This window comes from Pangasianodon hypophthalmus, chromosome 9 (genome assembly GCF_027358585.1).
Source record: "Pangasianodon hypophthalmus isolate fPanHyp1 chromosome 9, fPanHyp1.pri, whole genome shotgun sequence".
Taxonomy (NCBI): Eukaryota; Metazoa; Chordata; class Actinopteri; order Siluriformes; family Pangasiidae; genus Pangasianodon; species Pangasianodon hypophthalmus.
Window position 1 is genome coordinate 2135404 of NC_069718.1, and position 24158 is coordinate 2159561.

A 24158-nucleotide genomic window follows, 5' to 3' on the forward strand; every position below is an offset into this window, starting at 1 on the left:
ATCAGTACTTCTGTGAGCTTTTTAAATTTTGCTCTTGGTCTCTTGGCAGCTTCGCTGGTATGTTTTCTTCTTGAGCTTTCATCTATTTTGGAGGGACGCCCTGTACGTGGTGATGTCACTGTGGTGCTCCATTTTCTCCACTTGATGATGGCCTTCACGGTGTTCCATGGAACAAATGATTGGGAAATTCATTTGTACCCGTCTCATGATGGATAAATTTTGACAATGAGATCCCGTCTGTGTTCTATGTTTTTTCTTCTTTTTTTCTGAAAAGTTTCTATTTGTTTTCACTTGACTTCTGTTGGTTGCTATATCACATGGTTACTATACGAACCATGATTTATCTTGGTTTTAGTTTTTTTACATCACAAACACCTGGAATTTTAACAGGGGTGTGTAAACTTCTTATATCTTCTGTATCTATAGGCCTACAAGAGTTTCAATGCTAATTCTGCATTCATACTAGCAAGCTACAAGTCACTGATGTCACTCTAGCTTTGTCACGTGTGGGCGTGGCCTACTCAGATTTTTTTTGTACAGTTTTGATATGAGTTGATAGGAAACCAATTATAGAAGACACAAATCTTGACAGTCTAGAACCTGCCCAGAACTCCTGCTTCAGTGTGTGTGTGTGTGTGTGTGTGTAACTGCATAACTGTGTGCTAGCCACCAGAAGACTTTGGTCCAGTGATTGAATCTTTTAAAGGCACTGTAATGAGAATGAAATTTGAAACGATGCAAAGAGCTTTCTAATTTTCCGGAGTGTGTGTGTGTGTGTGTGTGTGTTCTACAAAGCCTTCATCATGAGTAATGCTTTTTTCATGCTTCAAATAAGTCACCACTTTTTATTAAACACTAAATTTACTTCTAAATGCAAAGCAGTAGATGACAAAAATGACAGCTGGTGGTTTCAGTGGTCAGGAAGCTTAGCCGAGAGGATTGCTCGTGGCTAACGGCTAACATGTTACACCCTTGTGCTAGTCACTCTCTCCAGTGGAAAATTTCAGCCATTGGTTCTATTTGTTATTGTAACTCAATATAATGAAAGGAAGTATTAACCCACTGCACCAGTTTTTAGCATTATAAATGCTATGCTAGGCCCTGCTCATTGGAAACAATTAGTGCTTGCTTATTAGCCTTAGCCTTGTAGCATTGTAGTTGGATGCTAACACAGTTTAATGTTTTGTTTTTGTTTTGATTACTGTTAGCAGTTGGACTGAAATAACCAAAAAACTAAAACCAAAATGATATCTTCATAAACGATTCTGGAGCATGATTAGCCCAATTATTAGCATCATTAGCATTCCAAGACATTCCAATGCTGTAGCCTATTTCAGTGTATCCATATTTCTGTAGCCTCACACACACACCCTGTAATGACGTCATTCTCGGGGGTATAAGCAGTGATAGTAAAGTGTATCCATTGCGTTACATCACGTCCCCCAAGCACCGACTGTGTTATGGAGGTCAGTAAATCACACTCTCTATAAATGCCCGCTGAATTACAGCTCTGGAGTTTTCCTGAGCAAACAGGCGAAACACTCGACAGGGGCGTTTGCAATGTAACAACCATCTGCTGTGTTTTCTTACACACTGTGTTTGGCTGCTGTTGTGTTTGGTTTGGTCACGTTGCTAACTGCTGTAGCAGTTGGGTTGCCATGTGTTTCCACAGTTTCATTTTAGACAAAAAGAAATGAATCCGTCTTCTTCTCTCACAAGCTAGCGTCTCATCCCTCAAGTGAATATTTATAATGGAGTATATTATAGAGTATACCAGTCTTATATATATATATATATATATGTAGGGGTAACATGTAAAGCTCTAACAGAAACCCCACATAAATTTGATTAAGTTGGGACTGTATAGAAGTCTCATTATATAGGAACCATATAGAAATCTGATTATTTAGGAACGCTATGGAAATCTGATTACATGAAAACAATATAGAAATCTGATTATATGAGTACCATATAGAAATCTGATTATATAGGAACCATATAGAAATCTGATTATACAGGAGCCAAATAGAAATCTGATTATTTAGGAACGCTATAGAAATCTGATTATATGGAAACAATATAGAAATCAGATTATATAGGAACCATATAGAAATCTGATTATAATATAAATCTGATTATACAAGAGCCAAATAGAAATCTGATTATATTTCATGGGGTAACCCATAAAAATCCAATAGGATCCCAGTAGAAATCTGATTATACAGGAACCCCATAGAAATCTAATTATTTAGGAAAGCTATGGAAATCTAATTATATTCCAGTGGATACCCAATAAAAATACAATATAAATCTCATAGAAATGTGATTATTTAGGAACCATATGTAAATGTGATTATGTATATATGAACATAATAATAATCTGATTATATTCCAATGGATATCCTGGAAAAATACAATAGGAACCCCATTGAAATCTGATTATATCTGATCTCTGACAGAAATCAGATTATATTCTAATTGGTAATGCATAAAATTTCAATAGCAATCCTAATAGCCTTCAGAGAGAAGGACTGGTGTGATGGTGCCTTCAAACTTGTCCATTAGAAGATTATTGTCCTTATGACACCTTCTGAATGAGACAGATGAAATCTCAAGACCTCAAATCCTGCCGGAGAGAGAAAAGGACAATTTTGTGATATATCGTAGAACTAATCATTGAGGTTCTCAAAGCTGCAGAAGATCTGCTATGGTCATCCATACGAACAGGACACACTGTGGAGAAAGAGAGGAAAGACTCTGGTTTGTCCATTTTCGTGAGGCAAAACGGGGACTGGAAGAACATCAAGAAACGTGGGCTATCACTCCTCAGAGAGAGAGAGAGAGAGTGAGAGAGAGAGAGAGAGAGAGAGAGAGAGAGAGAAGACTATGAACGAGAGAAACGAATGAAAACGCCTGACTTTACAAGACATAGATGTTTTTTCTTCTTTCGTGCGTTTCTGAAAGGCCAGATGGTCTTGCTCTCGTAATAAAAGAGTGGAAAATAAAGGAGAGTCTTCTCGATGAAGAGAAAAACATCAGCACTGTACTGAGACTCATCACTCTGCACCATCATCCCAACACACACGATTACCAAAATATGCAACACAAGTAAAGCCCAGTCTACCTTTATAAATCCCTTCCTGAGTATCTTATGATCATACCAGGACCTGTAATTGTTACTCCAAGTCAAATCACCTCTTCATCACCAATGCCATCGTAGTCATCATGTCATTAAAGTCAGAAACCCGTCCTAAATCAGCAGTCAAACTGCGAGAAAGTAATGTTTTGCCCAGTCTGCTCTTTATAAATCCCTTCCTCAGTCTTATGATTAAACCGAGGCTTGTATGAGTCACTCAAAGTGAAACGACCTTTTAACTGCCAATGTCGTCATAGTCATCATAACACTTCAGTCGAAACATGTTCCTAAATCAGCAGTTTTACTGCAAGAACGCTTTGCCTTTTCATTCAGGCATTGCTAGTGGCTTGAGAATGACAGTGGGGCAAATAAACCACAATTAATTTGTCTGATCACTGTGCAAGGTTGTTTTCAACCAGTGCATTTCACACGTTTTTTAGTTTTTCCATTCTAACACCAGAATTTTGGGAATTCATGTCTGAAATGCTGTTGTTACCTCCCTGAATGTATTTTTGACTTTCTGTGTTTGTGTGTGTGTGTGTGTCTAGCTCACTGCCCTTAATCTTTAAAACTGCATCAATGCTTTCTTTTTCCCCTGAGAATGAAACCATATTTAATAATTTTGTACATGTAAATGTAAACATAGAATCCGATGCTTAACAAAGACTTTAAGGTCTTCTGAAGAGGGGGTGGTGGTGGGGTTTAAAAATGGTAAAATATTCCTTTTTAAAAATAGATTCTTCCTTTTTCATGGTTAATTTTTTTTAGAAATAAAAATTATATTGATATAAGAAATAAAAATGAAATTATTTTTTGTAGATATTAATAATAATACAATATAATTAAATATGCAACAGTACTGATTTGCAGTTTGTGAGCAAAACCTATATATCCTGATAAATATTGTGTATTTTAGAAATGTCTGAGAATCATGATATGATATTTCCACGTCATGTCTGAGGGACGTTTAAGCCCAGCATGTCAGTCCTGTTAACAGCTGAAGCCCACTTTTGTATAATCCCAGCTTTATGCTAGCTTCTTTGTTGATTCTTTGCTTCATACTCCTCTTTAAACTTTTTATCACACAGTGTGACGCTAGCTTTTGTACTTGATTTTCCGCCACATGCCAACTCTTGAACTTTGAGTACTCCAGCTTTGATCTAGCTTTGTGAATGATGTACCTTATATAAGCTCTATGATAGCTTATAATTGACATGTGTATACATTTTATCATCTGCTTTCTACATATAACTCTTAGACATGTCAGTTGCACACTGTAAATAGCAGATAACTGTGCCCTTTATAGCTGCCTGGAATATGCAAGGGTGCCATTTCTTTTGGGAATTATGCCTGTTTTGGTTTAGATAGCAAGAAAGGGAAAATCTTGTATTTTATTTTTGTCTTGTTTGCAACAGGGATGGTAACTACATTTAAAATATATATATATATATATTTTAATGTTATTCACCCTGGCACTAATTCTCTGGCTTTTTTATATATTGCATATTTACAGCAAAATGACAAATCTGGTGCCCAGTCTAATCAGATTTATGTTCTGACTGTTGCTTGCCACTGACACAGTGAGACATAATGACTGCTGCCACTGCTAACCCTTAACCCTCAACTGCTCAGTTGTGTAAATAATAAGATAATTGTAAGTCGCTCTGGATAAGGGCGTCTGCCAAATGCCATAAATGTAATGAGATATCATCTATAAAGTCATACACCCATGAAACCCTGCACAAACACAGAGTTTGAAAGCCACCATCTTTAGCCTGAATGAGATGAGGCCCATTAGATAAGCAGTATGCAAATGTTGCATGTGGGTTTTTCTAGGTCAGCTTTGCCCATGACATCAGCAGCCATTGTGAGTTGGAGGAACATGTGAATGATAACCATTGAGAAAACAGCAAGCAGAGGAATCCCGAAATCCCGAAAATGACGAAGACGGAGGAGTGCAGGTGGGAGGAAACATTAGAGAAAACATTAGAGAAATAAACGTTGTTTGGGGAAAGGAAAAAGTGTGTGTGTGTGTGTGTGTGTGGGGAGACTTTCTGTGTGATTACATACAGCTGTCAGTAACACATGCAGCCAGGCATCCATCATTTCTCCTGAGATGAATGGATTTGTTAAAGGGGAAGAAGACTGAATCAAAAAGAGTGAATCAAAAGATTTATCTGAAACAGACAGGCCAAAGACAAATACAGAAAACACTTCTGACAGGATTTACAAGGAAAGTAACATGAACGAGGGACCAAAGATATAGGAGAGGGACTAAACATAGTTTAGAATTGTGCACACACATAGAAAACTTTACAAATCACAAGACAAACATAGAGGTATATATACACACAGGTTGGTATTACATTAGTCACTTGGTCTGAGCTCCGGAAAGCCACTGGATCAGTAACCAAGACTAACACTGATGAGGGATCCATGTCTGGAAATGAATGATCCATGAATGGGTCCAAGACAGAAGAAGGATCAAGACATGAGTCTGAGACAGGGACTGGGACTGAGATAATGGATCAGTAATGGATAAATGGTAGTGGATGAGGGCCTGGGATTGAGACAGGGATTGGGACCAGATCAGGGTTTGGTACTGGGTAGGGAGTAGGACTGGATCAGGGCCTGGGACTAAGATATGAACTGGGACTGGATCAGTCTTTGAGACTGAGACAGGGCTTTGGATTGGATCAAGGTCTGGGGCTGAGACAGGAATTAAGACTAGATCAGTGTTTGGGTCTGAGACAGTGATTGGGACTGGGTCAAGGTCTGGGACTGAGACAGAGATTGGAAAAGGATCAAGGTCTGGGACTGAGACAAGTTAAGTCAAGGGGCTTTACTGTCATTTCAACCATATACTGCTGGTAAAGTACACAATGAAATGAGACAAAGTTCCTCCAGGACCATGGTGCTGCATAAAACAACCCAGAGCTACATAAGACTATGAAGAAATACATAGAACTACAAAAAACAGACCTACACAGGACTACAAAAAGTGCAAGTGTGCAAACAGTGCAAGACAGTACAATAATTACTAAAACAGGAAGTAGGCACAGTAAAGGCCAGTTCATGCCAACCAGTATACAGTTCTAGTTTGGAATAAACTGCAAAAAGATATTACAATATTATAATAATAAATGCTGTAAATGTAAACATAACATGCTAGTTACCAGCAAAAAGTGCAGGTGGTCAATACAGTATTTTGATTACAGAATTTTAGCAGTGATTTAAGAAAGAAATGTGCAAAAATTGCAAAGGGAGTGAAATGGTGTTCAGTTGATTGTGTGTGTGTGTGTGTGTGTGTGTGTGTGTGTGTGTTGTCAGTCCAGTCTCTGAGTATTGAGGAGTCTAATGGCTTGGGGGAAGAAACTGTTGCGCAGTCTGGCTGTGAGGCCCGAATGCTTTGGTACCTTTGACCAGACAGCAGGAGGGTGAAGAGTTTGTGTGAGGGGTGTGTGGGGTCGTCCACAATGCTGGTGTCTTTGTGGATGTGGTCTAAATGTCTCTGATGGAGGGAAGAGAGACCCCGATGATCTTCTCAGCTGTCCTCACTATCCTCTGCAGGGTCTTGCGATCCGAGACTGTGCAATTTCCAAACCAAGCAGTAATGCAGCTGCTCAGGATGCTCTCGATAGTCCCTCTGTAGAATGTGGTGAGGATGGAGGGTGGGAGATGGGCTTTTTTCAGGCTTTGCAGGAAGTAGAGACCCTGCTGGTCTTTCTAGGCTATGTAGCTGGTGTTGAGGGACCAGGTGAGGTTCTCCGCCAGGTGAACACCAAGGCATTGGTGCTCTTGATGATCTCCACAGAGAAGCCATCGATGTTCAGCAGAGAGTGGTCGCTCCATGTTCTCCTGAAGTCAACAACAATCTCTTTTGTTTTGTTCATTTTCAGGAATAGAGATTGGAACAGGCTCAAGGTCTGGGACTGAGACAGAGATTGGAAAAGGATCAAGATCTGGGACTGAGACGGATATTGGGACTGGATCAATGCTTATGGACTGGATAAACAATTTGTCATGCAACTGGAATTCTATCAGGTTGAGAGCATGCTGTAAACGTTATTGCTGTCACTTCTCACTAGAGCCTTTTCTTTCTCTGTCATTCTATCTTTTTTGTTCTTCCTTCTCTTTGATGTCAGTTTTTGTGTCTGTTTTTGTTTTATTGTCTTAATATCTTAATTTTGTTCATTCATCAAAGCTGTCCATTGTGTTGCTGGTTGTGGCGGAGCTCCAGACCAAACTTGAATGGATTTCTCCTGACCTTGATGTTCCGTGTTTGATGCCTTAGATGGAGCGCAGTGCCTGATGACTTCTAATGTTTATTGCTTTCGTTGATGGCAGAGAAGTTTGCTCTGCTCTGCATCTTTAACACTCTACTTGGCGCCATCCATCTGAGAGTTCTTGTTGCGGCTTGGCACTCTGTTATGTTATGTGTCTGTGTGTCGTTGTGCTTGTACAACTCTGTGGCTCTGTGGATCTGTGGCATGGCATTCAGAGCTGTGGTGTCTGGTGGCCATGCAGCCATGCCAACATTGGCCATCAGTGGGATTGAAATCAGCTGAAATGTGATCAAAAGCTTGTGAAAGACTCCACAAACCACACTGTTTCTTTGTTTATTTTATCACTGTTTTGTGTCAGTAGCTTTGTCCTTGTCAGGTTCATGGTGGATCCTGACACTATCCCGGGAACACTGAGTACAAGGCAGGGATACACCTATGAAAGGGATGACAGTCCATCACAGGGCACCATGCGCACACACACACACACACACACACACACACACACACACACACACTTATTCATACCAACCTTAGACAATTCACCTACCAGCATTTGTGGAAGTGGGAGAAGCCAGAGGAAACCCACATGAACATGGGGAGAACATGCAACCCTAACCCTAACTCTGCACACACAGTAACCTGATCGACTCAGGGTCGACTCTGGGACCCTGGAACTGTGAAGTGGCAACACTGTCTGCTGTACCACTGTGCCGCCTGCTATTTTATGCCTTTTGTGTTTATTTTTCCAAAATTGTAAAATGACTTTGGGTTTCAGTAAGGCATTATATAAATTCAACTTATTATTTTTATAATTATTACTGTAAACGTATTTAAATAAAAAAATTCATTTCATTGAAATGTTGGTATTGAATGGACCAAATTGTAAATGAACAGTACAGAATTCCACGACTCATCATTTTTACCTGAGTAGTAATCAGGATACTGTACCTTTCTGCCAGAATTGTAGCTTCTACACCTTACAGTCTCTGATTCCCCTCATGTCAAAAATATTACTGCTAATATGACAAATAATAAAACAGAAGAAGAAGAAGTCTAGCTGCCCTAACAAAAAGTGGAGACATGTTTAACATGAGAACATGTTTAGTTCTGGTCTCAAAAGGTTAACAGAGGCACATGCATATAACAATGTCAAAAGGTCAAACCCATAAAAGACGAGAAAGTAAATTCACTAAAGACTCGGGGAAAGCTTTACTAGAACTAAAAACTAGTAACAACACAATTCCACATGCTTCTGAATATTAAATAAAAAAAATTACAAGTTTAATATTTTGTAGTTTTCCAATTGCAAACCAATTATCTAAGTGTTTAACATGAGTTTTTTACAGCTATAGTTTTACAGCTATAATATTTTCTATAATAATAATAATAATAATAATAATAATAATAATAATAATAATAACCACTTTATTTATTTAGCACCTTTCATACATTTATATAACTGCAGCTCAAAATGTTTTACTGTATATTTTGAAGTAAAAACAAAGATCATGAAACAAAAAGTAATAAAAAATAAATAAAATAGTAAAATACGCAAATTATAATAATACTATTGTAATAAATAATAGCAGCGACAGAAAGAAGAAATCAATAACAATATAAAATAAAATATCATAAACAAGTGTGTGAAAATAGAATCACTCGTAATAGAATAATGCAATAATACAATCATTACAATAATATTAAAGTAACGTAGTGAGGTAGCGTTAAGTAGATTAATAGTCGATGTTAGACATGTTAACATTATTATTTATTCCTACACGGATTCCATATGGCTCCTGTTTACTCTGAGCTTCTGTTTTTCGGCGTGAGCCTCCTTTCCAGCATGTGTGTATAGCTGTGTTATATTAGCAATGCATATTTCCCTGCAGCTGTTAAACCCATCGTTGAAAAACATCTGGCCTAGTGGTGGTGGAGCAGAGAGACCCTTTTACGAGGGACTGGATTAACGCCTGAGACGGCATCACACTCTTCCTCACAGTGTAATGTTCACATGCTCACAGCGTGTTGTTTGTGTTGCAGAGGCACTTTATCTTCCTGTTCCAAACACTACAACTCATGTCACTGGAGTTATTAATAAAACAATGGCACCCATGATAAGGTTCTGTATCAGATGCTCGAATCGGAGTCGGTTCTGGTGGTTGAAGGGCAGTGGTAGTTCTGTGGTAAAGGTTCTGGGTTACTGATCAGAAGGACCCCAGAACCACCAAGCTGCCCCTGTTGGGCCCTTGAGCAAGGCCCTTAACCCTTTCTGTATCACACTACGCTCTGACTCCAGCTTCCTAACAAACTGGGATATGCAAAGAAAAGAATTTCACTGTACTATAAGGTATACATATCGAAGGATGTATACGTACTTCTTATATATTTTTAAGTTGTTGATTTATGTAAAATGCAGTTATCTCATATGCTAATTAGCCCATTATCTAGGAGATTATTTGAGAGCAGGCTAACATTCTCAGACATTCTCTTTTCTAGGAAGAATCACAAACTTAGCATGAATTAGCTTTCATTTAGCCCAAAATTAGCATTATTTATTGTAAGAAATCATTTGGGCTGCAGCCACAATGAATGAAACAAATGTTGCAAATTTTGCACTACCAATAAATATTAAAAAATAAATTAATTAAATACTAATACTACTACTAATAATAATACCCAAGATCACTTTACAGAGGAAACAAAACACTGTATTTTTTATCCATTTATAGGTACATTTAATGTCATGGCATGTCAGTGAAGCATGTTAGTTCCTGTTCTCACTTACGTTATAGCAGCTATAAACAGTCTTTCCTTCACCATCCTCTCTTTTTCCTCTCTCTTTGAAGTTAATAAGACAAAAACATGAGGTTGTCATATTACTGAGAAACTACAAAGCGTAAACTCCTCTGTCCTGAAGATGTCGGAAAACTTAAAGTTACAGCTTTACCTCTGACTGTTACAAAGCGCTGACACTGGAGACTCCTTCCATAAATGTTACATTTCCATAAAGCACATTTCCCCTTACAGAAAACTTCACATCAACAATTTTTTTTAAAAATCTGTTTACGCCGAGCCTCCACTGCACAATTCCTTGTGAATGAGCGGTTACTATAGAAACGATAACGTATTAGAACGAGAGCTAGGGTTAGGGTTAGCCTGTGATCTGCACCTGCACTACTGTCAGAGCTGCTGTTATAGAAAATTAATCAACACCTTCTGACCAATCACAATCTAGAATTCAGCAGCGCAGTGGTGTTTATGGTGACATAGTTGAAAATCAATGACGTATAGAGGTGGACAATATGGCTTAATGAAAAAAAAATACATTATTTAATGAAATATATAGATGTACAGTGAACTTCTTTGGAATTTCGTTGCTGTATTATGGTGAGATTCATCCAAAGGGAAATATTCTGCTCGTGTATTCAGGGTTTGTTGATGTGGTTTGCACACAGTTTCACACTGAATTCCGCACCTGGGACGTTCACTTAGAGGTCATGGCTGAAGGATGAAGGGTTAAATGTCTTTGTAAATAATGCTGCTTTGGAAGCTGAGCTGAAATCATGGACAGATATACCTCACATGTTTGGAAGGTTATGCATTCAGGTCAGATGAAGTCAGGTGATGTTTAAGAGGCAGGGGTTAACATTATGGGTCAGGGGGGTTAACAGTTTACTGCTCAGCATTTCCTGATCTGTTCTTTACCATCCTTATAAAACATGAACACAATACTGATGTCAGGCTGCAGAGACGCAGGCAGCTGCAGGTTAGAATGCTTTACTGAAAAACTGGCAAGCAAATCCAAAACATTACGCAAGATCATAGTCACAAAACAGGCAAGGCTCAGACGATGTGCAAACAGACTAAATCAGGAAAGGCATGAGGATCACAAACCAGATCACAATCCAGATCACAAATCAGATCACAAACCAGATCACAAACCAGATCACAATCCAGATCACAATCCAGATCACACAGCACTCCAGTCAGGCAAGCGGCTCCTTCACAGATCACTGTGGGTTTGAATGAGAATATATGCATGTTCATGATTGAGTCCAGGTGTGTGTGTGTGTGTGTGTGATTAGAATGATTGCCACTGAGAACATGACATGAGTTTGTGTATTGGGTGTTGTATTGGGAGTTGTAGTCCATGGCGGCCATTTCTGTAGGCTGTGAAGCAGGTTGGGAGTGGTGGTTCACGGCAGCCATCCTCGTAGGCCGCAGTGCATTTTGGGTGATTGTAGTGTGACACTGATTTCTGCATTGACGTGACAACTGATAGAGATGTTTTCGTTTGTGGGTTGTGTAGACACTTAACTTCTAGTTTGACTAAGTTCTACTATGATTCATTTTAGAGAGAAAAATGCAATTTTTATTATTATCATATCTAAAATGATTCTACAATAATGTTAACAGAGAAGTATCCTTTAATAAGATCAAAGATTAAAGATTAAGTTGTTATTTAACAGAGAACAATGTGATTAATTGTTCATATGAAGTTTTCTGATAGGAGAGTCTCTAGTGTCAGTGCTTTGTAACAGAATTTTGTAAATATGAGCCAACAGATGCCCGCAATTGGCTGCTATCACTCATCGTGATTGGCTGCTATCACCATCACATGATCTCTACCTAAAGAGAGAGATGCAGTGGCGCTTTAGTCCATTAGACTGTCCAGCTCTCTCTCCCCATCATTTGCACACTCTGCTCAAACAGCTCTGCTTCCAAAGCTTCAACTTTCATGCTAATACCACCATCTACACCATCATGCTCATCATCTCATGCATCGCTGTCGTAACTCAGCGTCTTTGAGCTGCATTGCATTCTGGGATTTTGAGTCCATCATTTGCTCCAACATCTCTACTACTAGCATTTGCTACAATGTCTCAGAGCACTTCAGATCTAAATGCAATTGAAATTCAATTAAACTTTTATGTATATAGCACTTTTAACAAGGGATATTATTCCAAAGCAGCTTTACACAAATCCAGACATAAAATTGTTAATTTAAATTTATCCCTAATGAGCAAGCCAGAGGCAACAGTGGCAAGGATAACTCCATGAGACAATACGAGGAAGAAAGACTCGAGAGGAAACAGACTCAAAAGGGAACCCATCCTCATCTGGCTGACACGGGATAGTGCAATTATAAACAATTGCCTTCTATAACTGTGTACTATAAAGTCAAGCAGTACTAAATGTGTTAAAAGGAACTTGAGTATGAACATCAATAGAGATTTAACTTTAAGTTTCTTGTATCAAACTGGAGACTTGAATGTAAATTGTTCTCAGCAATCGATGAAAGAACATTCACAGCCATCTTAAGGGTGTCTGTGTGGTACCATCCACAGTAAACCCCTGGTGATCTTTAGGCTGTCCATGTGGGGCCATCCTCAGCAGCAGCGAGTGATTTTCAGGTGAATAAGCCTCCAAGCAGAAGTAGGGCATCAGAATGGATCAGGCAGGTCTGGAGAGCAGAAGGGGTCAGGATCACTGGTATCTCAGGAGTAGCATGTATAACTCGACAGAGACAGAGAAAGAGAGAGAGAGAGAGAGAGAGAGGGAGAACCACAGATTATTAGGTCTAATAATTGTCAAGTAATGGTTAAGGACAATGTACTTTGTGTGCAGAGTGCAAGCAGGGACTCCAGCAAGACTAGCTATGACAGCATAACTAAAAGGGAGAGCCAGAAGCTAACACAGACATGAAGGCACCCTGGGACATAAAGCAGCAGCCACTCCACCGTCGACAAACCTGAGTGAACGTGTGAGAGTGGGGGGGCGACAGGATCCAAACATCCCAGTTCACCACAACACTCTATGCCTGTGAACCCTCCAGACCTGCTCCTGTACCTAAGAAAAAACTATTCACAAAAGGCTTGACTAAACAAATATGTTTTCAGCCGAGACTTAAACACTGAGACTGTGTCTGAGCCCCGAACACTAAGTGGAAGGCTGTTCCATAACTGTGGGGCTTTGTAAGAGAAAGCTCTAACCCCTGCTGCAGCCTTCACTATTCAAGGTACCAACAAATAGCCTGCAGCTTTTGATCTAAGTAGACGTGGTGGATCATAAAAGACCAAAAGTTCGCTCAGGTACTGCAGATTGAGACCATTCAGTGCTTTATAGTCAATAGTAGTACTTTATAATCATATTATATATAATTGGTAAAAAAGGAAACTTTAACAGCTCTGACAGAAAGAATGAGACCTAACACTCATCACTGTAATCTATCTGCTGCTACATACACTTTGTATTTGTATCATGACAGCTAGCAATTAGCACTCAGCTAGTTATTAATGTGCTAGCTAACATGTGAGAGAATAAAGCCATTGTTAGTTAGCCTTAATGTTTTCCCATGCTCCCATGAGTGAAAGGCACTAATTTACCATCAAGAAGTAAAATCAGTGTGTGATTTGAGGCAGATGTCTATTTTTTGTGAATCTTTCTGCTATCTTTAAGTAAATTTAAGATTTACAAAGTTGAAGTTGTACTTTTACCAGAATATTCATTTAGATAAGTGTGTGTACTTTTACTTGAGTAAAGAATTTCAGTAAATCTACTGCTTCTGATCTGATCATCATGTGAGGCAGGAAGGCCGTTCTTCCCACCCAGACAGTGATGCTCATCTCCCAAACACAAAGCTTGCACAGCTGCATTTCTAAAAATAGATCAACAAAGGATGTGTATTCAGAGACCAGCTCAAGATGGACGAGTACCAAAATAAATAAAAAAAAACTATAAGCAGTAACAACGTTTTCTGATTTGACAGTGGATGAAGTATGAGGCCAAGAGAAATGAAGCAATATTTCTTCTTGTTCATTGAGGATGACCATAGGAGCCTGAGAAGAAATGGTTAATGGATGTTTTTCTCGTAGCTGGCTGTGTGTGCGAGTGTTTTCAGTCCAGTATAAACTCACATTTGCTGGTCGATTTCACTTTCACTCTGAGGAATGTTACTATATTTTGGCCTGGGCTGTTGGCTTATATGATCCATTAACCGTTCATTCCACTACGTAGTGATGCCTCTCTTTAGCCTTTATAGGGGTGTTTGCAGGTGGGAGTGGAAACATTGGGGTAGATGAAGACGATGGGGCTTCCTGCTTTTGGTCAGACATAGAGAAGGAGAAACAGATTGAAAGGTTGATTGGGAAGAGTGTATCTCATGAAGCGAGTGAGGATGACAAACACTAGCTAATGACTTTCACAGCTGAGTGTAGAGAATACACACTGTCTCTGTCAGACTCCCACTGTGTCTCTCTCAGTGATCTCACTCAGGATCACTACCTGCTTGTTCTTAGCTATTGCTCCAGCTCCACTTTTTTTTGCGTCCTCTGATTATTACGATCGTCTGTGTGGAGTTTATTCACAGCTGTTCCTTGTAATTTCTCTACGTTCACAGTAGCGAGCTGCAAAGCGACAGGTGGCCATATATCCTGCTATATATAACCTCTCATTGTATCTATAGAGATGTTACAAGGAAAACAAAGCTTTGAAGGAAATATCAGAGATCCCTGGTGCCAATAAAGCTAGTACTAAGCACATAATGTAAAACAAACAACACATCTTCCGACTGATTAGTGTGTTATTTACTTTGTGTTTAACTTGTTAACATTATAAGTGATATAGCTACTACTGTTTCTCATCAGAACTAATAACAAACATGGACAGGCCACGCCCACATTCTCAAGAACCAAATGTTTTTGGATAAAATGATGTATGAACTTCTCTGTAAGCGTAGCAGATGAGCACTTAGTCAGCTTATCCTTCAAACCATGGGCATGTTTTCTTTACAGGAGAACTCATCAAATTGACAAAAACACTGTTTTTATTTTATTAATTCGACAAATCAAAATAGTGAATTAAAACTGCGATCAAATCGGCTACATCCTGCACACACATTACAATTTCATGAAAAAAAAGGTTTTTTCTTCTTCAGTCTGCGCTTTCTATCCCTGATTTTTTTTTGGGTTAAATGGGAGTGTTTGTGTTTAAAGATGGGGTCTTGATGTTTGTGAAAAACTGCGTCTCGAACGCTTCCACTAAAGAATAATCTGGCAACCTCAGAAGCGTGACCAACATGCAGGTGATTTTAATAATCTGAATGTGGAGCTCAGAAAATCCACTTAATCATCTGAGTCACCCGACTCTGAATACTTAAATATTGATGCAACTTTTGGACTCATTCAACAGATTATGTTCATGAAATAAATCTGTACTGTCCGTGGAGGTATGTTTATTTTATTTTTATTTTATTTTTACAGTTAAACAGGTCTCTGCCTGCAAAATGTTTGAGAGCCCAGATTTAAAAAGTTTTATAACAAGACCATAGTGACTACATGACATTATTTCCTGTAAAATACATAAAAAATTGAATCTATCAAAACTCACTGCTTGTTTCAGGTATCCATGACAATGAGAATCAATGACAATTTTTTTGCTTTTTATTTACAATGCATTTTGTTTCACTGAGCCAGAGTCTGATAAATTAATGATGCAGGTTTATGCAGAAAAGAATTCTTTTCATGTTATATGGAGTGTAATAAGGTGTGCCTTTTTTGGTCACGGTTACTTTTTAATAAGTTTTGGGCATGAACAGTGACAAGACCAGAGCGAGGTAACGTGCTTTGAGACATAGCCTTAACAACAATCATAGAACGGTAGCGTACTGATATGTGCAGGAAGAGAGAATCGAAATTTAGCTAAATAAAATGACACTGACTTTACTGTTTTTAATATTACTTACTAATATACAATTCCAACAAAACATGTTGCAGTGTTCTTCATCTCTGCCTTGTTTATTATCATTATGCTGTAACTAAAACTGTATTCGTCACGCCGCTGTGATGTCTGACCGTTTCGTTTATTTTAGAGATTAAAAATAACCCGGGTTATGAAGCCTCGCTGGATGTTTATTGACGTGTTGGTGTGGATATTTCCCCTCCACTGGAACTTATTATGTCTGATTTCTGTCTGATTTTTGAAGTTCTTCATAAGATTTGTGGTATTTGTGCCATGGTCTTGTCCAGATGGTTGACACATGTCGCATGTTTGGTTGCGTTGCACACCAGCCTCTGACCGACGACACGGAGTGAAGTAACCTCACACACTGATTATTTTCGCTGACTTGTACCTGTGTGGTTGGTGTGCACATTCCCCAGCAATTTTACATTTTCACTCCAGATATTAAAATCAGAGGTAAACGAGGCCGTGAGGAGGCTGCAGCAGCGCATGTCCTTTCTGGCCATTCTGCTCTCTCAGCCTGCATTCCTGCTGACCTGCCCCCGTTCTTCAGCGCTACTGATGGGACTCCTGGGGGGTTTAAATGGGTATCTGCTTCAGTGCTCATTCTGCTTTGAGTATGGTTACGACGGCCCTCTCTGATCCAACCAAAGCAGTCGTAATGATCTCATCTCTCACTGGGGAAGCTTGAGTGGGTAGCTTCTGTTTTTCGACAGAGGAGCAGTAAGACAGAGACTGTGGACGGGTTTATAGCCTCATTCTGAGCCTGGTTTGACCTGGTAGCAAGAAAAGAGCGTGCTAAAAAACCTGCAGTCACGGGGGTATCTGGGGTTGACTTCATTCCCAGTCCTTTGGTGGCTAAAGCACCAGCTAAAGAAATATGTACTTCCCAATACTACTATAACTGTTGCCTTCTTGATATAACTGTTGAATTCCTCGATCCTAAATCAATAAAAGCCTCATAAAGAAGTACACATTCTTAAAATATGCTCACAGAATCAAGGAAGGAGGAGAAAGGCTTCTGGATTAAGGATAAACAGGTGTTTCCTATGCATAAAGCTTTTTATTTAGATGTGTGACGTGAGATTATGGTGTAACTGCTCCAAAACAAAACAAAACAAATCATCTCATCATAATAAGAACCACAAATACATAATGAATCATTTAAATGAAATAAGTAATGGATACTGTCAGGACTCAAAACACAGACGTATTCACAAACACTGGATACAAATTACAAATGATTTACTGAATGAAATGATACGTGAAATGTGGATCATGAAATGAAAAACAAGCTAAACAAGGACTGTATATGTAGCTGTAGCGCATTTCCCCTCAGCATTCAGAGCATGGCGAGCGCTCCTTGTTTTCAGTTTTTCACATGTGCTTTTGGTATTATTTTTGATTTTGTTTTCCCCTCCCTTTGCAGTTCATTGGTTTCTGTTATCTCTGTCACCTGTGTCTCATTTTGAGTTCCTCACTCTGGGTATACGTATAATTCTCTAAAACGTGTGTGATGGAGCTGCAATGTTTTAATGAAGTTAGTTCTACAGTAAATACAGCTGGGAAACACATTGCTGATAAGCGACTCTTCAGTGAATGAGAACGTCTCGGTTGGTAAATAAATTTGTTCTCGACTCCTTTTCTTGCATCCTGTTTATGCTTCGTTGGAGGTAGACGCTAAGAAGCAATGATAGTCAACTAACGTCATTCCGTGTACTGTGGTTAGATAATTTTTCAAGGTAATAAGCATAGCAATTATGCTAAGTAATAAGGATGCAGTAATAATCAGAACAATAGTGGGGATAAGAAACACCAAACAGTCATGTGATGGTAACTAGTGGTAACTAATTCTGCAACTAATTTAGGGGTTTCACAGTAATGGGGGTGAATACTTATGCACTCAAAAATCTTATGTTTTTTTTTTTAATTTATTTGTCCCCCCCCAAATTCAATGTTATTTGGGGTAGACTCACGAATATAATCCCAATTACGTCCATGAGTGTGAATATTTATGCATAACACTGTATAGGGTTCTTTTAATTTCTTTAATTATTGGCCTCTGATCAAGTTTTATGTTCATTAATGTATTCTGTCACATATTTGACATGACAGGTTTATGTCTGAATATTTTGTATGGTTTATTCCTTGTGTGTTGATACAGTATAGCGGGTCTCACGAGGTCAGAGGTCAGAACACCACCTGACTCAGTCGGATATAAGACTGAGGCTTGTCTCTCTTCACTCTCTACGTAAACTGGCCTCCTGATCCTGAGAGTGAGCTGGTGAAACCTTTCTGAAGTTATGCTCCTCTTGGTAAAAAACTGAAGCTTCTTCTGAAGATCAGGACCAGTCTCCCGTTTACTGACTCATCTTTGCAGAATTTCCAACAGAAGTAACATAATTAGTTGAATGGAGTCCACCTGTGTGCAATTACGGTTGGCTGGAAAACATACCTAACATAACAAACAGCAGCATGAGGACCAAGGAGCTATCAAAACAAGTCCTTAAATCCATTATTAAAAAATTCAAAGAACAAACGCGACTCCGTTTAGAGGAGACCATCCACCAAAATCAGTGAGCAGTTAAAGAGGGGATTAGTCATAACCGTGGGTAGAGGAATGTTCCACACTTGTAATTTAGAAGCGGGGTTAGCACTGCTTTTTCCCCGGGGATATAAAACTCTGCTCCGAAGCTTTTGCGGTGTTAAACCCTGCATTACGGTGCCAAACGTGTACAGCGTGAAACGTGCGGTGTTGGAATGTTACGGCTGGATGCTTAGTAACAGACACCCAATCAGAAATTGAATCACGTGTCAACCTCATATCACGTGCTTTGTACAGTCGCAGAAATACTGCGTGTTGTGTAAACAGTAGTTGCAGCGTTTGAGGGCAAAATAAAAAATAACGTTAAATGATGACGGAAAACGTGTCAATTGGAGTGAAGAGGAGAGTTTTATTTTTACAGTTATGGACACAAAAGTCTGTTCAGGACAAACTGATGGCACAGTCAGAAACGAAGCTACTGCACACAAGTAAACACGTCTCTCCATGCTTGTGAAGAATAAAAAAATAATTCATATAATGTGCTCCTCCGTGTTGTGTTTCTTTTGTCGTTTCGGCTTTGTTTTCTTGCCTTTGTGCTTCTCAGGAGGCTTAAAACAGACAAGGAGGATTTATGCAGTGACATTTTTTTCTCACTGATGTGAAAGCGTTGTATCGTACACTGTATTTATCTAATCATGGCTGTTGGCACCTCAAATATGCAAATAATAACGTTAACCCAGGGTTTAGAAGTGTACAGTGTGAAACGTCAGATTGAAAAAAAACCCCAGGATTAATTGTTATCTCTGGGTAAAGTATGAGCAGTGTGAATGTGAAACAAGATTACCCAGGATTCCATTTACTCGGGGTTTAGAATGACGCAGGGTTCACTATTTCAAGTGTGAACAGCCCTAGAGAAACACACAAGAGGACAAGATGAACGCTGAATGTGATGCTACCGCCACCATGCTTCGCAGTGGGGATGGTGTTCTCAGGGTGATGAGCAGTGGTTCTGTTAAATGTAGTGCTTTGTGCCAAGATACAAAGCAAAGAAACGTATCAGAGCAAAGAAACTTCTTTTAGATCTTTTACATGTTTGATGGATCTCTAAATGAGATTTCATGTGGCTTCGTTATTTACATGTCCAGCTGTGTGGCGTGTCCAGCTGTGTGGCGTGTCCAGCTGTGTGGCGTGTCCAGCTGTGTGGCGTGTCCAGCTGTGTGGCGTCTCTATGCTAGGAGCTGTGAACTGCTTCTCCCTTCTGAGCTGTGGATCTCTCCAGCTCCTCCATTCGTCCCCTCGCTGTGTCTCTGACTAATGGCTGTGTCTCCATCTTTCTGATTCTGTTGGATGGCCTCCTCTTTGTAAAGCTGCAGTTGTGCTGTATTCTGTCCATTTGGAATAAAGAATTTAAGGTCGCTTGGCAGGATAATGAAGTTTGAGATAGTTTTTGTAATCAGCACCTCCTGATCAGCTCATCACTTCTCGTTCCTCATGTCCTGTTCTCAGAGTGTTCTGTGTGTTTCTGGTTTTGATCCCGCTCTGAGTGTTTGGATTATGATTATGGCGCTGTCTCTGTTTACGATGTCTTTGTTTTGACCACAGTCATGACTACACTTTTTGGAAGAGCATGAATAAAGAGATTCAATAGTCACAATCTTATGCTACGGGTATAGAGCGTTTCTACAGGTGTGTGTGTTCTGGAGATAAATATTTCTGTACCTGAACCCAAACTTAAAGATAATACATGCACCATAAGTTACGTATTTTTCAATTTCCGAAAGAGAAATGTGACTTAGACACGTAATCATTCACAACCATGTGATTGTTCTTCCTTTGAAATGTAAAACGATTGGAAAAAGTTCATGAAGAAGAAGAAGAAAAAAAGACCAAGGGCTTTCATAGGCATTTAAAGAGCTAATGGGAAACACAGCAGGACGAAAGAGAAGGCAGAGGAATAAACGATGAGTGAAAGTCCGAGAAGACAGAAGAGACAGTTTCCATCCACCTTCAAACCTTTTATACCTGCAGAGCTGAAAACCTGAGCGACGGCGCTGGAGGTTTGGGAATAAAAATGACATTATTACAGTAAATAATGCTTCATCCATTAAGTGTGTGATTTCATTATTTTCTCCTTTTTGTAATGTTTAGCGGGACAGGAGCTGCTGACGCACATCTGTTTACGTTTCTGATGAAGAAAATGAGCAAGTAAATCCATCACACGGGGTGTGTGTGTGTGTGAATCTAGCTGAGTTCTGGGCTGTGATTGGTCAGACAGTAGCGCAGCTGCACATCACAGGTTTCTATTAATGCACTCGTTCTTATACGTTATGGTTTCTATAGTAACGACTCCTTCACAGTAGACGCTCCACATAAACAGATTTTTAAACTCGATTGGTGCGGATATTGAACTTTTCTGTAAATCTTTTACAGCAGGTTTCAAACAGAGTGAGAAAATCTCAGAGAAAATCATTTCAGCTGCACTGTTCTCACTGAGAGGGTGGAGTTTATACCTGCTGAACGGAGAGGAAACGAGAGGAGAGGAGAGGAAAGAACAAGAAAAGAAAGAAACAACAGGAAAAGAAAAGAACAGGAAAGAAAAGAAACAACAGGAAAAGAAAAGAAACAACAGGAAAAGAAAAGAAACAACAGGAAAAGAAAAGAACAGGAAATAAAATGAAAGGAAAGGAAAGAACAAGAAAAGTAAAGAAACAATAGGAAAAGAAAAGAAAAGAAACAACAGGAAAAGAAAAGAAAAGAAAAAACACGAAAAGAAAAGAACAGGAAAGGAAAGGAAAGAACAAGAAAAGTAAAGAAACAATAGGAACAGAAAAGAACAGGAAAGAAAAGGAAAGAACAGGAAAGAAAAGAAAAGAAACAACAGGAACGGAACGGAAAGGAAAGGAAAGGAGAGGAAAGGAAAGGAAATCGACATTGTTTCTATGAAACTATCTACAGGTCGCATTCGCGGAGCGAAGACAGAAACTTTGAAGACCTGGAGTGCTACTTTTGATATTGTTAGATCTTTTGTTTCTTTTTCTTTTTGATGTATCATTTATTTATGTATATTTTTTATTTTTCTTGTGATTAAGTATTACACTTTGTACTTTTCTCCACTGCAATGTATTTCCTCAGCACAGTAAAAGTCTACCTGGTGTGTTGGTGGGTTTGACTACAGTCTAAATTACTGTGCTGTACTTTGTGTTACACTGAACTGACTACTCAATAACAGGACGGGACGGGACGGGACGGGACGGGACGGGACGGGACAGGACAGGACAGGACAGGACAGGACAGGACAGGACAGGACGAAGCCATTTCACCTCAGTTTCAGTTTAAATTTCAGAGACTGTTCTTACACCAGACAGGACGAGAGGAAAAGGTAAAGAAAAGACATTTTACGTAACAGGACAGAAAATGGCAGGAAAGGGAAAGAAAGGTGAAAGATACACAGTAAAGGTGAAAAGAGATAAAATGATGTAACACAGCTGATTGAACACCTGGACTAGCTGGTGTGTGGAAGTGTGTGGAACCTCATTCCTGGTGTAACAGCCACCTCTCTGTCACTCAGTGTGGAGATGACAGCGTTGTGTTTCTCGCTGATGCTCAGTGAACACGTCTCTGACTCACACTGCTGCTCCTGCTTTACTTCTCGGAAAGAATTCCGAGTGTTAAACACCGTCTCTCTATTTATCATCCCTCCATCGAGCTGAACACTGAGTGCTACTGCTGCTGTTTGCTCCGTGCGTGCGTGTGTGTGTGTGTGTGTGTGTGTGTGTGTGCGTGTGTGTGTGTGTGTGTGTGTGTGTGTGTGTGTTTCTGTTGGTCTGTCTGGCACGAATTGCTGCTGTGGAAATTCTCCGCTCTATAAAACTGCTTCTGATTTACAGCAGCAGACATTGTGTGTGTGTGTGTGTGTGTGTGTGTGTGTGTGTGTGTGTGTGCGTGTGTGTGTGTGTGTGAGACGAGTTCTATGGTTTTGAGTAGCCACATTTTCGTAGAAACCAGACTTTGGGTCAGAAACTTGCCAGTCGATGATGATGTTTGAGCCGCAGGATGAACGATCACCGGCGGGAGATTTGTGTAGGAAAGACAGAGTTGTAATTTTTGTAGAGGATTTCAGTGGAATTGTGTGTTTTTATGAAGGTTCTACTCGTTAAAGTGTTTCGGATTAAAGTCTGAAACGTTCCCACTGAAACACACTGACGGAAAGTTGGAGAATTTAAATTACAACCAACAGCTTATGATGTCATAATGAGCGTTACAGCAGCCGACCAATCAGCAGCTTCGCCTCATACACACTCCAATCCTAACATTCAAGCACACACTGCCTATAATCTTTCTCTCTTTTTATTTTTTTTCTATCTTGCTTTCTTTCATTCCTCCACTTTTCTCTGCACTCCTTCCCTTTTTCCTTTCTCACTTTCTTTTTATCATCAGGTCTTTTTTTTTTTCTTTGTTGGCTGTGACATCACCGGGATTCCCAACCATAGTGCAGACACTTTCTGTTGCTCCACTCTGAGGTCCATCCATCCTTCTCTTTCTTTCTTTCTTTCTTTTTCTTTCTTTCTTTCTTTCTTTCTTTCTTTCGTTTGTTCCTTCCTCCCTTCCTTCATCAGTCTTCATTGCTTACTGCCTTCCATCCTTCTGCCCGTCTATCCCTCCTTCCATCCTTCTGCCCGTCTATCCCTCCTTCCATCCTTCTGCCCATTTATCCTCCCTTCATTTCAGTTAGGAATATTTACATTTTCAGTCTTTTAAACTGTTCAGAGCTTTTGAATTTTTTTTTTTTGTAAAATATATCTGTATATAAATCTTTATTTTTCTTCCAGAAATGCAGGAGGTTCATGTTTATACAGTTTAAAAAGCAAAGTCTTAGAGCACGTTCTGCTGCATAATGAAATGCGATGGCGATGGACATACAGACATTAATTTGACGTAATATCTGTAGTGTGAAGAGAATAGCACATGGATCAGCCAATCAGGAGAGCCGAAAGTTTACAGTAATGCAGGAGAGCTCACTCATCCTTCTGCTGCTGGGTCATGAAGCAGGTCACACACGTGCACACCTTCCTAATGTATATGTGGTGCACGCATAGTATGAAGCCAGACGTGCGTGTGTGTGTGTGTGTGTGTGTGTGTGTGTGTGTTGCCTATCTTTGAACCCAGCAGTGGATTTATGAGTAAATGTCTACACATCATGTGTGTCCTTTTGATTTACACAAACGTATGTGTATGTTTAGGTGTGTGTGAGTGTCTGGTCATTAAAGTGTGAATTCCACATGTGCTGAGCATGTATGACCTGTGTGTGTGTGTGTGTGAGTGTGTGTACAACACATGCTGTGTGCATAAATCTACCAGTGTGTAAAGTGTGTGTTAATGGTGGTGTGTTTGTGTTTATGTATGTTAATAATATAGGAACATTTTGTTCTAGGAGAAATGCGTGTGTGTATGT